We start from the raw sequence: 16,757 nt of genomic DNA, 5'->3' as shown, positions 1-16,757 counted from the left end.
ACAGAAATTACGAATGCATTGTTATTGCGAACAGATGACACAGTGTTATTGTGTGTGTACATTCTTGCTAGTTATTTGCACGATTACGTAACGACTATAAGGCTTACATACTTAGAACATATACTGGTACTGTTAATGAGATTCTAATGCAACATTTTGGTTTACTTGAAAATACATTCTGGATTTAAGGTACTTTCTGTGAGATACCAGATGAGACAATGGTTAGTTTATGTGACAGCTACATGATCATATCACGACACTACTAATGAGTGACAATTTACAATGTTGCTTTTGCGTTGTTTCTGTTTCATATCTGCACAGTTTTTCTGTATTATTCGGGAAAGTAAAACATGTTTTAGTAGTAACTTTTGTGGTATAGCTACAAGGAGACAGCCTTTTCTGTAGCACAACAATACGTTACAGCACAGTACTTTTTTCATCACGGCAATAAGCGTAATAAGTAAGATATCTATACGCAAAGCATTTCACTTTTGTTTATCATGAGGTAAGTACATTGACTTCTGCAGAACTTAGCTTTTGGAGGACGATAACTACGACACTTCCACAGAGATTATCTTACAGCAAGACGCACATTTAGCGCTACAGGACACGTATTTGAGTGATTAATTTTGTACTTAAAATATTTATTTTTAAAGATTTTTGAATTACAAAGAAAGTTTTCCGTGATACATTTCATTCCATTGCTGTAATCTGTAACACCTGAGGGTATAATTACAATAATCCTCAGGGGGGTGCACGCTTACTTTGTGTATCATGTGTTTGGCAAGCACAAGGAGCCCTAGCTAATATGGTATTTGCTTATACAACTTTACACATCGGTACCATATTCCTCTAACACATAAATTACATAGCTATCTGATCATTTAACTGAGAGAGACAAACTTTTTTTACTACATCAGTGACAGATGTTTACATAATTACACCGTTGTATAACTTCACACTTACGAAATTGTATTTTGTCTGTACTTTGTGAACTGTTCATATTTTTTCGGACCCATTGTGATATTATGAGAGCTTTGAATGATATATTTGGTATGGGATCACGATTTTTAAAGTATGTTTGAGGCAGATGACACTGCTGACATGAGCAGAGAATTTTTTTAGGTTTTGAAATTATTGGAGGAAGCTACAACGATTTTGAGATTTGACTGAGGTGTTATGATGTTATTATTACGACGACGATGTGTATTATGCTGTTGAGGTATGTTTATGTCAATAAGATGATGCTACCATATATGAGGAATGTGATTATGTGTTTATATGTATATGAATAATGAATAGAAGTTAGGGACTCTGGCTTGTGAAAAAGGATGTTGGAAACCAAGAATCGTACTTTAAGAGTTATGAAATGTATGTAAATGCGTGAATGTATTACAATGCCGACGAAAATTTTTTGGACACTGTCATATGAATAGCATTTTGTTTCTACAGATTTGTAACGCAAATTCTTGACCTGTGAAATATTTTTATATGAGACTGTCACTGTAGCGGAAACTGCTGTCGTAAATATTTCCGTAAGAAAGGTAAGTGACCTTGACGTAATGCGTTTTGGCGCCCAGCTAAGAGGTAGTCGTCTGACAAAAGAAAGCCATTAGGTGGAGAAAAAAAAGAGGCCATTATCCTCGCCATTGACATTCCTTTAGAGATAGCATCGCAAATACGACACGTTCATTACTTGGAAAGATACTTACATCTGCACACCTGATTATGACAAGCGTCTTTCTATGAGAGTTGAGAGAATGTCTACTAACTTATGAAATGTCACAAGACTATTTTTATGCTTTGCTTTTCATAATTGCCTATTTCATTTGATATCTGTTTTCCAGCTGTGTCGCAGCATTGGTTTTATAAAATAAACTTAAATGCATTTGCTAATGTGAACACTTTCTGACAACAGATCTATTAAATAATTATTTTATGATCCACATTCTTCGAAAAAGGAGCTCTTGGAATGGAAAGAACAATAAGAAGGGAGTAATAACAGTAACTGCATATATAATTTTCTTTTCAAGTACTTGGTAATTTTTTTGGTAGAATAACTTCTTGTGGTGCACCACTTTAAGTACATAGACATTAAGATGTGAATATGCATTTCCCTTGTCTGCATTGTTGTCTTTAGTATAATATTTTTTCTGCTTGAGCTATGTCATGTTTAGATATAAGTTGCTGCTGCTGTTTGCCAGGCATAATGTTACTGAATTTGACATTGTATTACGCTGTTAAGCCAGTTTTACTAATGATTTATTTTTATTGTTTGCTACACATTGCCTTATATTAGTTGTAATATTACAATTGCTTTGCTAATTTCTTAATGCTGCTTGCTTCGCAAATCTGCGTTTTTTTTTCATTGCTGTTTATATAAATTGTTTTATGTGATGCTGCATTGCCTTGTCCCTTGGTATATATATCTGAGCTCAGTAGATTTAAGTTAGCTTAATAGGGGTAGACTATATAAGAAACTAACTATGATGACTTGGAAGAAATGTATTGAGAAGCTATATGAAAATGGTTTGGGCAAAAAAAAAGGATACTGTACAGTGGAGAAAAACTATTTTTGACAGAGGATGTGAACAGAATACAGAAAGCAGGCTTAGATAGGACTTTTCGGAATAATGATGAACGAAGGGAGATCTTCATGCAAAATACTGCAGTAAAACAAACCCTGTCCTTTCCTTTTGTGTCATCCCTCTATATGTTTGTGTACCCTTGTGTATTCATGTTCTTCCTGTCTTTATATGTTTAGCTAATAAGATTTATGTTGTAGAATTTTTCTAATACTCAGCTACATTCACTATGATGAGGAATACTGTTAGCCTCAAATATAATTTGCATTAATAATATGTTATTTACCTTGTAAATATGCTTAGACATTATTTATTCTGTTTTGTTTTAATGCTCATGTGTAAAGTTGATGTTTCAAAAGTTATTCTGATCGTTTATGTATTTACTTATGTCATAATTCCTGTAACACTGATGTATATGTTTATTTCTATTCTGTTGTAAAGCCTGTACTACAAATGTTATCTGTATTGTTATGTTCTTTAATGATGTATTTTGTACCTTTGTAATTGTATTCTTATGTTATAAAATTGTAACTGACACCACTTCATCATATTATTGACTTGTAAGTTCCATTTCACTGCACACGTTTCTGTTGGTCATAGTATATGGACAATATGTGAGAAGTTGGGACTGATAGTGTTTGCACGTGTGTTGATAATTCAGTAAGGGACTGGATAACAGCATTGCTGGTTCTAAGGACAATTCCAAAAACTTTGTGAGTGCACAAGTGGTGGTTATGGAGTTGCTATATTCTATGCAAGACTCTTCGATGGTGATTGTGCACCTGCACAGTCGCAGCAGATGGCTGCTGGTCATCTCTACAAGGACTACAATGGGTCTGCATCTTTAATGACCCACCAATACCATTATTTCTACAAGGACTACAGTGGGTCTGCATCTTTGATGACCCACCAATACCATTATCCCTACAAAGACTACAGTGGGTCTACACCTTTGCTGACTCACCAGTACCATTATTTCTACAAGGACTGCAGTGGGTCTGCACCTCTGGTGGCCCACCAATACCGTAATCTCTACCAGGACTACAGTGGGTCTACTCTGTGATGACCTACCTACCAATATTCTTCAAAACGTCGAATGACTCTGCTGTGGGTTTGCTCTGTTGTGGCCCATTACCTGTCAGCATGTCAAGAGTCAGCACTGTCTTTCCGTTGGAAGGACAACATTACTTCTTCAAGACTGCATGGATATCCACTACTTCCGTGTGCATTGTCTTTTACTGCTCAGACTTTGAGAAAACAAACTGCAGGTTTACTCTTATGATGAATGATCAGGACTGTCTTTATGGACTGTGAGAAAATTTTAGCTTTTGACCAACATTGTATCAATAAGTGTGTGCATTTGATATCTTTCTTACTGTAATTATGAAAAAAATTTTCAAATCTGTATTGGCCACTGCCAAAAAAAAATTTGTAAAATTTTTTGTCGGGAGCGTGGGGGCTATGTAAGTAGGCTGTTTATGTTTTCTTATGGGCAACGTTACGTAGCGCTCTATATGAAAATCACTGGCTGTGCTGTGTGCAGTCTGTGGCTAGTTTGCATTGTTGTCTGCCATTGTAGTGTTGGGCAGCGGCAGCTGGATGTTAACAGCGCGTAGCGTTGCGCAGTTAGAGGTGAGCCGCCAGCAGTGGTGGATGTGAGGAGAGAAATGGCGGAGTTTTGAAATTACATATAGTATGACTTGTGATGATATTAAGGTAAATACATTGTTTGTTCTCTATTAATATCTTTCATTTGCTAACTATCCCTATCAGTAGTTAGTGCCTTCCGTAGTTTGAATCTTTTATTTAGCTGGCAGTAGTGGCGCTCGCTGTATTGCAGTAGTTCGATTAATGAAGATTTTTGTGAGGTAAGTGATTTCTGAAAGGTATAGTTTAATGTTACTCAGGGCCATTCCTTTGCAGGGATCTTTGATAGTCAGATTGCGTTGCGCTAAAAATATTGTGTGTCAGTTTAAGCACAGTCTTGTATAAATTTTTCTAAGGGGACGTTTCAAGTGCAATGCTCCAAATGTAGCACTTTATCAGTTTTTTCCTCAATGCTAAACATAACTTGCTGGTCAGCAGAGTCGTCTTCTTGTTGAAAGCAGCTTTGGCCATGGCGATTCTTGCTCGGATTTCGTTGGTGCAGTGGGCATCCTTTGTGATAAAACTTCCCAGGTTCTTGAACTGATTCACATTTTCCAGTTCCCGATTGTCAACAGTTATCTTCAAGTGTTTCTCACGTTTTGATATGCGCATCACTTTTGCTTTTTCGATGTTGATTTCCATGCTGTATTTTCTTCCCGTTTCCACCAAACTGTACATCATGTGTTGCAGCTGTCTCTGATTTTTGGCGAGCACTACCAGGTCGTCTGCATACTTGATGGTGTTGATGAGACGTCCTCCTACTTTGGAGTTTCCACATCCTCTCAGCGCTTCTCTCGCCAGCATTTCCCTGTACAGGTTGAAGAGACTTGGCGGCAGACAACATCCTTGTCTCACTCCCCTTCCTATTTCCACACTGTTCGTTTCTCCATAGTTTAGTCGTATCTTTACCCTTTGTGCCAGGTACAAGTTCCTAATGAAGTTGTTATAAACACAATTACTAGTAAAAGATGAGTAATTCAACTCAACTACTAGTAAAAGATAAGAAGTTAAAAAAAAGCTGTATTTTACACTGAGGTGCCAAAGTCATGGGATAGCAATACGCATATATGCAGATGGTGGTAGTATGGCGTACACAAGCTATAGAAGAGCAGTGCGTTGGCAGAGCTGTCCTTCCCACTCAGGTGATTCATGTGGAAAGGTTTCCGACGTGATTACGGCCGCACGAAGGGATGGTTCAAATGGCTCTGAGCACTATGGGACTTAACATCTATGGTCATCAGTCCCCTAGAACTTAGAACTACTTAATCCTAACTAACCTAAGGACATCACACAACACCCAGCCATCACGAGGCACAGAAAAACCACGAAGGGAATTAACAGACTTACAACACGGAGTGGTAGGTATATCTACGCGCGTGGGACATTCCATTTCGGAAATAGGTAGGGAATTCAATATTCTGAGATTCGCAGTCTCAAGAATGTGCAGAGAATATCAAATTTCCGGCATTACCTCTCACCACGGACAACGTAGTGGGCGACGGCCTTCACTTAACGACGAGAGCAACAGCGTTTGAATAGAGTTTTCAGAGCTAACATACAAGCACCACTGAGTAAAATAGCTGCAGAAATCAATGCTGGACGTACGACGAACGTATTCATTGGGACAGTGCCGCGAAATTTGGCGTTAAAGGGCCATGGCAGCAGACGACCGACGCGAGTGCCTCTGCTAACAGCATGACGTCGCCCGCAGCGCTTCGCCTGAGCCTCTGACCATATCTGTTGGACCATAGACTGTAAGTAGGCTGTTTAGGTTTCTATATTGGTAACGAGGATAATGGAATGTAGTCGAATTAAGTCGGGTGATGCTGAGGGAATTAGATTAGGAAATGAGACACTTAAAGTAGCAAAGGAATTTTGCCATTTGGGGAGCAAAATAACTGATGATGGTCGAAGTAGAGAGGATATAACATGTAGACTGGCAATGGCAAGGAAAGGGTTTCTGAAGAAGAGAAATTTGTTAACATCGAGTATAGATTTAAGTGTCAGGAAGTCATTTCTGAAAGTATTTGTATGGAGTGTAGCCATGTATGGAAGTGAAATATGGACGATAAATAGTTTCGACAAGAAGAGAATAGAAGCTTTCGAAATGTGGTGCTACAGAAGAATGCTGAAGATTAGATGGGTAGATCACATAACTAATGAGGAAGTATTGAATAGGATTGGGGAGAAGACAAGTTTGTGGCACAACTTGACTATAAGAAGGGATCGGTTGGTAGGACATGGATTGAGGCATCAAGGGAATACCAACTTAGTATTGGAGGACAGTGTGGAGGGTAAAAATCGTACAGATGGACCAAGAGATGAATACACTAAGCAGATTCAGAAGGATGTAGGTTGCAGTAGGTACTGGGAGATGAAGAAGCTGGCACAGGATAGAGTAGCATGGAGAGCTGCATCAAACCAGTCTCAGGACTGAAGACCACAACAACAACAACATTGGTAACGCTACGTAGCGCTCTGTATGAAAATCGCTGGCTGTGCTGTGTGCAGTCTGTGGCTGGTTGGCATTGTTGGAATATTCGCTATTGTAGTGCTGGGCAGTTGGATGTGAACAGCGAGTAGCGTTGCGCAGTTGGAGGTGAGCCGCCAGCAGTGGTGGATGTGAGGAGAGATGGCAGAATTTTGAGAGCGGACGATCTGGACGTGTGTCCGTCAGGAAGAGTAAATTTGTAATACTGGATATCTTGAGCTGATATATGACTTTTGAACATTATTAAGGTAAATACATTGTTTGTTCTCTGTCAAAATCTTTCATTTGCTAACGATGCCTATCAGTAGTTAGTGCCTTCAGTAGTTAGAATCTTTTATTTAGCTGGCAGTATTGGCACTCGCCGTATTGCAGTAGTTCGAGTAACGAAGATTTTTGTGAAGTAAGTGATTTATGAAAGGTATAGGTTATTGTTAGCGAGGGATTGTTATTGAAAGTCAGATTGCGTTGCGCTAAAAATATTGTGTGTCAGTTTAGTGTTGTTCAGAATAAGTAAAGAGAGAAAAGTCTGAGTACGTTCAGTTTTGCTCAGCTGTTTGAAAATCAAATAACGCAGAGGTTTTCCAGGACTGTCATTTATAAAGCTTTTTCTAAGGGGATGTTTCAAGACGACTGAAAAATCTTGGCTTGGTGAGAGGAGTCCCGATTTCACGTGGAAGAGTTGAAGGTAGGGTTTGAGTGTGGCGCAGGCCCCACGAAGCCATGGACCCAAGCTGTCAACAAGGCGCTGTGCATGGCGGTGGCGGCTCCATAATGCTGTGGTCTGTGTTTACAGGGAATGGATTGGGTCCACTGGTCCAAATGAACCGATCATTGACTGGAAATGGTTATGTTCGGTTGTTGCAGCCATTCATGGACTTTATGTTCGGAAACGTGTCACCAAACCACAACTGTTCACGATCGTTTTAAGAAACATTCTGCACAATTGACAGTTCGAGTGAGTGATTTGGCCACTCAGATCACCCGACGTGAACTCCATCAGACATTTATAGGACATAATCGACAGTCAGTCCGTGCACAAAATGCTCCAATGGCAATACTTTCGCAATTGATGGATAGCTTTACAGATATCACGACTCAATATTTCCGCAGGGGACTTCCAACGGCTTGTTGAGCCCGTGTCAAGCCGAACTGCTGCACTGCACCGGGCGAAAGGAGGGCATCATATTAGGAGGTATCCCGTGACTTTTGTCATCTCAATCTGATTTCAAAGATTTGTCTCAAAAATAATTCTCGAACAAATTTCAGACCGTTTTTCAGCAAACATAGAATGTGGGAGTGGAGTTAATTTGTCACAATAATGCCCACGGGTCGTGATTTAGTCGTTAGTGTGGTTGGCTTTAGAATGTGTAGTCCTGCCTTCGACTCCGGCAGGGTCGGAGATTTTCTTCGCTCAGGAAATGGGTGCTTGTGCTCTCCTAATCATTTCATATCCTCTACTACGCGCAAGTAACCGGATAGAAAGACCTCCACTAGGTGGTCGAACAACCCCAGACGAGCTCTCCCGGCTAATAATCCCATATATTCATTCAACATTGTAACGAGTAATATAGTAAAGGATTAATGAGTCACAGGTATAGCGAATCATTCCAGGCGAAAATCTAGAGGTAACAGTAAAAAGGACGTGGGACAGAATTGATAACGTGGCTTTATGGCTTTAGTGGGCCGAATTGGTGCACTGCACCGGGCGAAAGGAGGGCATCATATTAGGAGGTATCCCTTGACTTTTGTCATCTCAATCTGATTTCAAAGATTTGTCTCAAAAATAATTCTCGAACAAATTTCAGACCGTTTTTCAGCAAACATAGAATGTGGGAGTGGAGTTAATTTGTCACAATAATGCCCACGGGTCGTGATTTAGTCGTTAGTGTGGTTGGCTTTAGAATGTGTAGTCCTGCCTTCGACTCCGGCAGGGTCGGAGATTTTCTTCGCTCAGGAAATGGGTGCTTGTGCTCTCCTAATCATTTCATATCCTCTACTACGCGCAAGTAGCCGGATAGAAAGACCTCCACTAGGTGGTCGAACAACCCCAGACGAGGTCTCCCGGATAATAATGCCATATATTCATTTCAACATTGTAACGAGTAATTTAGTAATGGATTAATGAGTCACAGGTATAGCGAATCATTCCAGGCGAAAATCTAGAGGTAACAGTAAAAAGGACGTGGGACAGAATTGATAACGTGGCTTTATGGCTTTAGTGGGCACAGTAGTAGGACCAGCGCAAAAAGGCGACTATGCTCCTGTTTATTAAAAGAGTGACTGAAAAGCTGTGTACCAGTTGCCACATTCTATCTTCCTCAGCATCTTTAAAATTTTTCGTAAAACTCTTCGTATGTGAACATATCCGCGTACTTTTTAATATGCAAGTCGCCTCACACTCACACAAGCTTCCCTCACTGCAACCCGCTCACAGTCATTAGTCGATCGTTGTAAGTATGAGGTGTGTGAGAAAAGTAATGTGGTTTTTTTTTTAATTTATCTACAAAAGATTTTTTTTCTCCAACAATATTGTCACCTTCAAAGAAGTTCCCTTCGGCGGCTATACACATGCGGAGACGTCGGTCCGAGTTTTGATAGGAGCACTGAAAGGCTTGAATTGCTACAGCCTTTACCATGTCAGTCACATTTTTTAATATTCTTCAGTCCTAAAATAACGACATTTTAATACATTTTTCAATTTCAAGTAAAGACGAGAGGTGAACGTGGGTGGGGTGTGGGTGGCAGGGGCGGGGGACTGTGGAACAACAGAGATACCTTTTGAGATAAAAAATTCCGTGAAGAAGTGGCTTGTGACCTAGGGCGTTGTCATGAAGCAGCAGCCACTTGTCTGTAATGTCCAGACTCACTCGATTCACCTTTTTCCTGAGCCTTTCAAGGACTTTTCGTAGAACACTTTGTTGGAAGTTTCTTCTCAAGGCCAAATCCTTGTAACAACTCAACAGAAAAAATAAGTATAGCATTCACATTCAGTGTAACCTCCCAACACTATATTATTCCGTAACCTCGGATTAATAAAGTGACCAACCTCCCAATAAAAATGTGACTCATATGTAACCTTTCAATAATTAACTGACTGTGAATCTAAACTGGTAAATTTGGACGTCAGCAATGCTGCGTCATGGCCCTGAAAGATCATTCTGAATAAATTGAAAATTCTTACCTCAATAAAGTCGCCGGATAACCCGTATATATCTGCTCCTATAAGAAATTTTTCTGGCACAGCCCAGTGCAATGCTGGCCACTAGATTTGTCATGTATAAAAGGAAACAACTGATTATTCTTTACGATAATCGGGATGACCATGGACTGCAGAAATTAGTAAATTCTTTAAATTCAAATGAATGATTGTCAAAAAAGTTAATTTTATAAAAAAGATTATTATTATAAGATTTTTTAAACATATACATGGGATTTGATATAACAATAGTACAGATTTTGTTGCAATAAACTACATATGCGCGCGGCTATTTTTATCGCTCAGGCACCGCCATCGCTCTCCACGACCGGCCTCGCGAACTCCATACACCCGACTGCTGGCAACCACTTACTCCTACTGACACTGCTCTTACTGCAGCCAACACTGCTCTCTGGTCTGAGATCCTCTTGTAGCTTACATATCGCAGGCAGCGCGTGAGCAATCCATCGAAATTACATCTGCTCGAGTGCGCCAGAAACTAATTCCTTAGTCATGGACCTCTTACATCCTTTATTCACGGATCCATTCGACGTTTGCCTCGGTTTTTAAAGTTGAATGAGGTTCATCTTCAACGTGTTTCCGGCCTTCCAAAAATGATTTGTGCCAGTGAAAACCTTGTGCTATTGATAAGGAATCTTCTCAATGCGCCTGTTTCGATTTTTCAAAGCTCACACTCGCGGATGTCCCACGTTTAACACAAAAATTAAAGACGTAGCTCTAAATTCCGCTCTGCATTTTCGAAAGACACAACGAAAACACAGCTTCACTGATGACACTATGAAAAATCAAGTGATGGCTGGCTGTACGGAGCTGAAACTCCGACTGAATACCTGGAAGAGATGAACAAACCGGTCTAAACGAGGAAAACAACACAGCGTTGCCAAAGCGCTTGCAGTACTGTCAGTTTCATTTCTCAGACACCTCATATTTATACAGGGCTATTACAAATGATTGAAGCGATTTCATAAATTCATTGTAGCTCCGTTCATTGACATATGGTCACGACACACTACAGATACGTAGAAAAACTCATAAAGTTTCGTTCGGCTGAAGCCGCACTTCAGGTTTCTGCCGCCAGAGCGTTCGAGACCGCAGTGAGACAAAACGGCGACAGGAGCCGAGAAAGCGCATGTCCTGCTTGAAATGCACTCACATCAGTCAGTCATAACAGTGCAACGACACTTCAGGACGAAGTTCAACAAAGATCCACCAACTGCTAACTCCATTCGGCGATGGTATGCGCAGTTTAAAGCTTCTGAATGCCTCTGTAAGGGGAAATCAACGGGTCGGCCTGCAGTGAGCGAAGAAACGGTTGAACGCGTGCGGGCAAGTTTCACACGTAGCCCGCGGAAGTCGACGAATAAAGCAAGCAGGGAGCTAAGCGTACCACAGCCGACGGTTTGGAAAATCTTACGGAAAAGGCTAAAGCAGAAGCCTTACCGTTTACAATTGCTACAAGCCCTGACACCCGATGACAAAGTCAAACGCTTTGAATTTTCGGCGCGGTTGCAACAGCTCATGGAAGAGGATGCGTTCAGTGCGAAACTTGTTTTCAGTGATGAAGCAACATTTTTTCTTAATGGTGAAGTGAACAGACACAATGTGCGAATCTGGGCGGTAGAGAATCCTCACGCATTCGTGCAGCAAATGTTAAATTCACCAAAAGTTAACGTGTTTTGTGCAATCTCACGGTTTAAAGTTTACGGCCCCTTTTTCTTCTGCGAAAAAACGTTACAGGACACGTGTATCTGGACATGCGGAAAATTGGCTCATGCCACAACTGGAGACCGACAGCGCCGACTTCATTTTTCAACAGGATGGTGCTTCACCGCACTTCCATCATTATATTCGGCATTTCTTAAACAGAAGATTGGAAAACCGATGGATCGGTCGTGGTGGAGATCATGATCAGCAATTCATGTCATGGCCTCCACGCTCTCCCGACTTAACCCCATGCGATTTCTTTCTGTGGGGTTATGTGAAAGATTCAGTGTTTAAACCTCCTCTACCAAGAAACGTGCCAAAACTGCGAGCTCGCATCAACGATGCTTTCGAACTCATTGATGGGGACATGCTGCGCCGAGTGTGGGAGGAACTTGATTAGCGGCTTGATGTCTGCCGAGTCACTAAAGGGGCACATATTGAACATTTGTGAATGCCTAAAAAAACTTTTTGAGTTTTTGTATGTGTGTGCAAAGCATTGTGAAAATATCTCAAATAATAAAGTTATTGTAGAGCTGTGAAATCGCTTCAATCATTTGTAATAACCCTGTAATATGGCGTAGCACGGAGAAATACGGTGCAAAATGTCTCTGTAATCATCATAAGGCTACTGGGAATCCCACATTGTCCACCGAAGCAAATGCACCCACTCTCACTTGCCCTTTCTCACTTATTCAGTCCAACACATTGTCATCTCCTTGTGTCTTTTTCGCTATTTCTATGGAACAACCACTGTTTACTATCTTCACGTGTATATCACTTTTCTGCATCTTTCCCACTGCCACTGTCTGCTCCTCTCTCAGCACAAAAACGGGGGAATAGGTTCGCATACCAAAATTTTTGGGAATTTTTTGAAGGTACTGAGGAAGGTAGAATGACGCAGCTGGTACCCCACATTTCAGTCGGAGTCTTTTAAACAGGAGTGTTTCGCCGTTTTTGTGGGTCTGTAAAATTTTAACAGTTTACTTATGTGAAATTGAAGTAACGCAAAAATTAATAATTTTAATCTCAGATCGGATATAAGGTACACAAAAATTTTGATGTGCCTCAGTACTAAAACAACATGCGGTTCCCAGAAGCTCCTGATGATAATCGCGTAACTTTACAGCATACTTCTCCGTGCTAAGTCACTTTATAAGCTACGTTTCGGCGCTCACACTGGATTTTCATGTGTCTTTTAGGTATACAAGTAGGGTAAATTTGAATTTCTGTATCTCAGAGACGCATGAAGGTATCAAGAAAATTTCCAAGTTTGATCGAGATCGAGATCGTTTGGACATGTAACATTTCTTTTCCCATTTCCTGTGCTTAGCCGTCTTAGAATCCACGGCTCGGTTTTGATACACAAAAACCTTGTTTCTCGTGTTTATTCAGGAACCCCCCCCCCCCTCCATGAACTAAATGGTACGTCCATAAACCCCTTAAGCCCACGATACATCACATCAGATGCAAAAAGAACCAACCAATTTGTTACATTTACCTATGTTGGAGAAAACGCGTAGTGTTCAGAAATCGGCCTTTTACTGTAGGATAGTTAGAGTGAAATGATTCTTCTGTTGGGTATACACCTGGTCTCTAGCCCAAGCGTTATCCAAATTACGTAACAAAATACTGATAAACAATTATTAATTGCAGATAATATATCCTGCCTCGGGCATGGATGTATGTGAGGTCCTTAGGTTAGTTAGGTTTAAGTAGTTCTAAGTTCTAGGGGACTCATGACCTCAGAAGTTAAGTTCCATAGTGCTCAGAGGCATTTTTTTTCTTCTTTTTGCAGATAATATGTTCTAAAGCAATAATTGTAGCTGTGCTGCGAATACCAAACAGATTTATGAACACTAGTATTTAATAATAAAGGTACGAATATATATTCTTCACGTTAATATTTCTGTCAATAGGTATTGTATTGTAAATAATGTGATCTCAAAAACTGGTAGCTACCAAATGCATAAATTCTTTGTATATTGTTCAATGGATGATAAGCAAAACCTATTGAAGATTGAGAAACTTCTCCGAAACGTGTATTGGTGGTTGTTGTTGTTGTTGTTGTTGTGGTCTTCGGTCCTGAGACGGGTTTGATTGCAGCTCTTCATGCTACTCTATCCTGTGCAAGCTTTTTCATCTCCCAGTACCTACTGCAACCTACATCCTTCTGAATCTGTTTAGTGTATTCATCTCTTGATCTCCCTCTACGATTTTTACCATCCACGCTGCCCTCCAATACTAAATTGGTGATCCCTTGATTCCTCAGAACATGTCCTACCAACCGATCCCTTCTTATAGTCAAGTTGTGCCACAAACTTCTCTTCTCCCCAATCCTATTCAATACCTCCACATTAGTTATATGACCTACCCATCTAATCTTCAGCATTCTTCTGTAGCACCACATTTCGAAAGCTTCTATTCTCTTCTTGTCCAAACTATTTATCGTCCATGTTTCACTTCCATACATGGCTACGCTCCATACAAATACTTTCAGAAACGATTTCCTGACACTTAAATCTATACTCGATGTTAACAAATTTCTCTTCTTCAGAAACGCTTTCCTTGCCATTGACAGTCTACATTTTATATCCTCTCTACTTCGACCATGATCAGTTATTTTGCTCCCCTAATAGCAAAACTCCTTTACTACTTTAAGTGTCTCATTTTTTAATCTAATTCCCTCAGCATCACCCGACTTAATTCGATTACATTCCATTATCCTCGTTTTGCTTTTGTTGATGTTCATCTTATACCCTACTTTCATGACACTGTCCATTTCGTTCAACTGCTCTTCCAAGTCCTTTGGTGTCTCTGACAGAATTACAATGTCTTCGGCGAACCTCAAAGTTTTTATTTCTTCTCCATGGATTTTAATACCTACTCCGAATTTTTCTTTTGTTTCCTTCACTGCTTGCTCAATATACAGATTGAATAACATCGGGGATAGGCTACATCCCTGTCTCACTCCCTTCCCAACCACTGCTTCTCTTTCGTGCCCCTCGACTCTTATAACTGCCATCTGGTTTCTGTACAGATTGTAAATAGTCTTTCGCTCCCTGTATTTTACCCCTGCCACCTTGAGAATTTGAAAGAGAGTATTCCAGTCAACATTGTCAAAAGCTTTCTCTAAGTCTACAAATGCTAGAAACGTAGGTTTGTCTTTTCTTAATCTAGCTTCTAAGATAAGTCGTAGGGTCAGTATTACCTCACGTGTTCCAATATTTCTACGGAATCCAAACTGATCTTCCCCGATGTCAGCTTCTACCAGTTTTTCCATTCGTCTGTTGGTGGTAAAACAATAAATATTGTATTTGCTCAAAGCAGAACCACATTGCCTTATCGCATATTGACTGCAAGTTTGCATCCAACTGAAAATTCAGAGAGAATAGAGACTGGCGGATTCCTGCCTACTGAGGAGCAATATGCTGGAATCTAAATTCAAATGCGATCATTTTCAGAGGATTTCATTATTTGCTCAAGATGGTGGCAACCATTATATTCAGACCGAAATTCATACTGCTCTTCTAGTTTCTAGAGGAGCGCAGTGCTTTAAAAAAGACTGTGTTTCAACCGTTGGAACAAAGGCAGGAGGAGAAACCTGTGAATAAATGACGGTGTGTGCCTTCTAAGTCCCAGCGAGCAGTCCTCGACGACCTTCCCATCGTGTGACACGTCCGCCGTGGCGTTGTGATGAATTGTGAAATTTGGTACAAATGTGATATCATTAACCCACCTTACACCTCACATGGGCTTCTGGGCTCAGGCATTTCTTTTCGGATGTGTCGAATCTTGCTTTATAAACCGTCGCCGAGCCTGAGGGTGACATCGAAGCGCGCCAATGCGTTTGCACCATTTCAGAGGCTGTGGACGCCTCTGAACCAGGTTTAAAACTGAAGTATTCCAATGGGGGAAAGTAAGGAGTTTCAAAAAAGTGACACTCTAATTCTTTTGCATAATTGAATTACATAACGTGGCGACCATTTAAACCATATTTCATAGATAGTGTACCATTTTATATCTTTAAGCACAAGGTCCTTTACCATAGAACAAGTAATAATTGCAAATTAACTGAGCTCCGTTAACGTCTTAACGATTTTTCCTGTCTGGAAAATTAAAATTTGTGCTAGTTTCAAACTGTATGTGACTTTTACCTGGCTGTCGATAATACTTCTGCTTAATTGGATTTCATTTACTGTATACTGGTGTGTAGTGCAGTTATTACAGTAGTAAAGTAACAGACAAACTACTTAGCACAACATTCACAAGACTTTCTCGACTGCAATCCTTTTACATTTCAATAGAGTATTTGTTACTAAGTATATGAACATGGCGTACCTTTGAACGTTTGTTCACTTTTGGAAAAACGTTTAATTTGCTGGAGTAATATTTGTAATTTCAGAAAAAACTGCAGCACATAAAAAAGGAATGCTATCATTTAAAAATGAAATAAGAAACTATATTAAACATGCGATACAGGGCAGGCTAGAGGCTAAAGTCAAGAAAGTGTTCCAAGGTACTACGCTCTCCCCTACTAACAATTGAACAATTAAGCATTCCAGTACAGCAGTACAGCAGTATGATATCTACTGTGAATAATAAGTTTGATCACTAACAAATTTTTCAAATAGAAATTACAGGAGAATACTGCGTTCCCTAAAATCTGCAACCTCCTGGTTACTGAAAAGTAATTTTACAACATTTCAGGACACAGAAAATTTACAGTCGTGACAGGGAAGAGCAGAGGTCTTTGGTCGTTGAACGGATGAAAACAGAGTAACCAAACAGATCTTCAAATACCTGTGGTAAACGTAGTAAACAACAAACTAGGTTCAAGAGATCGAGAACAAAATAAGAAGAAACAACGGATACAGACAATATTAGAATAAAATAATTACCGAAGGAAGGATTACAAGGTCGAAGCAACAGAAGAAAACCACAACTTCTTCTGATATTTAAAATTTCATATGCAACTACGTACAAGGTGACAATTATTGAACTGTATGAAATAAAATCGTGTGCGGCTGGTACCGGCGGAGGTTCGAGTCCTCCCTCGGGCATGGGTATGTGTGTTTGTCCTTAGGATAATTTAGTTTAAGTAGTGTGTAAGCTT

This window comes from Schistocerca cancellata, chromosome 7, assembly GCF_023864275.1.
Source record: "Schistocerca cancellata isolate TAMUIC-IGC-003103 chromosome 7, iqSchCanc2.1, whole genome shotgun sequence".
Taxonomy (NCBI): Eukaryota; Metazoa; Arthropoda; class Insecta; order Orthoptera; family Acrididae; genus Schistocerca; species Schistocerca cancellata.
Note: the sequence above shows the minus strand (reverse complement) of the source record.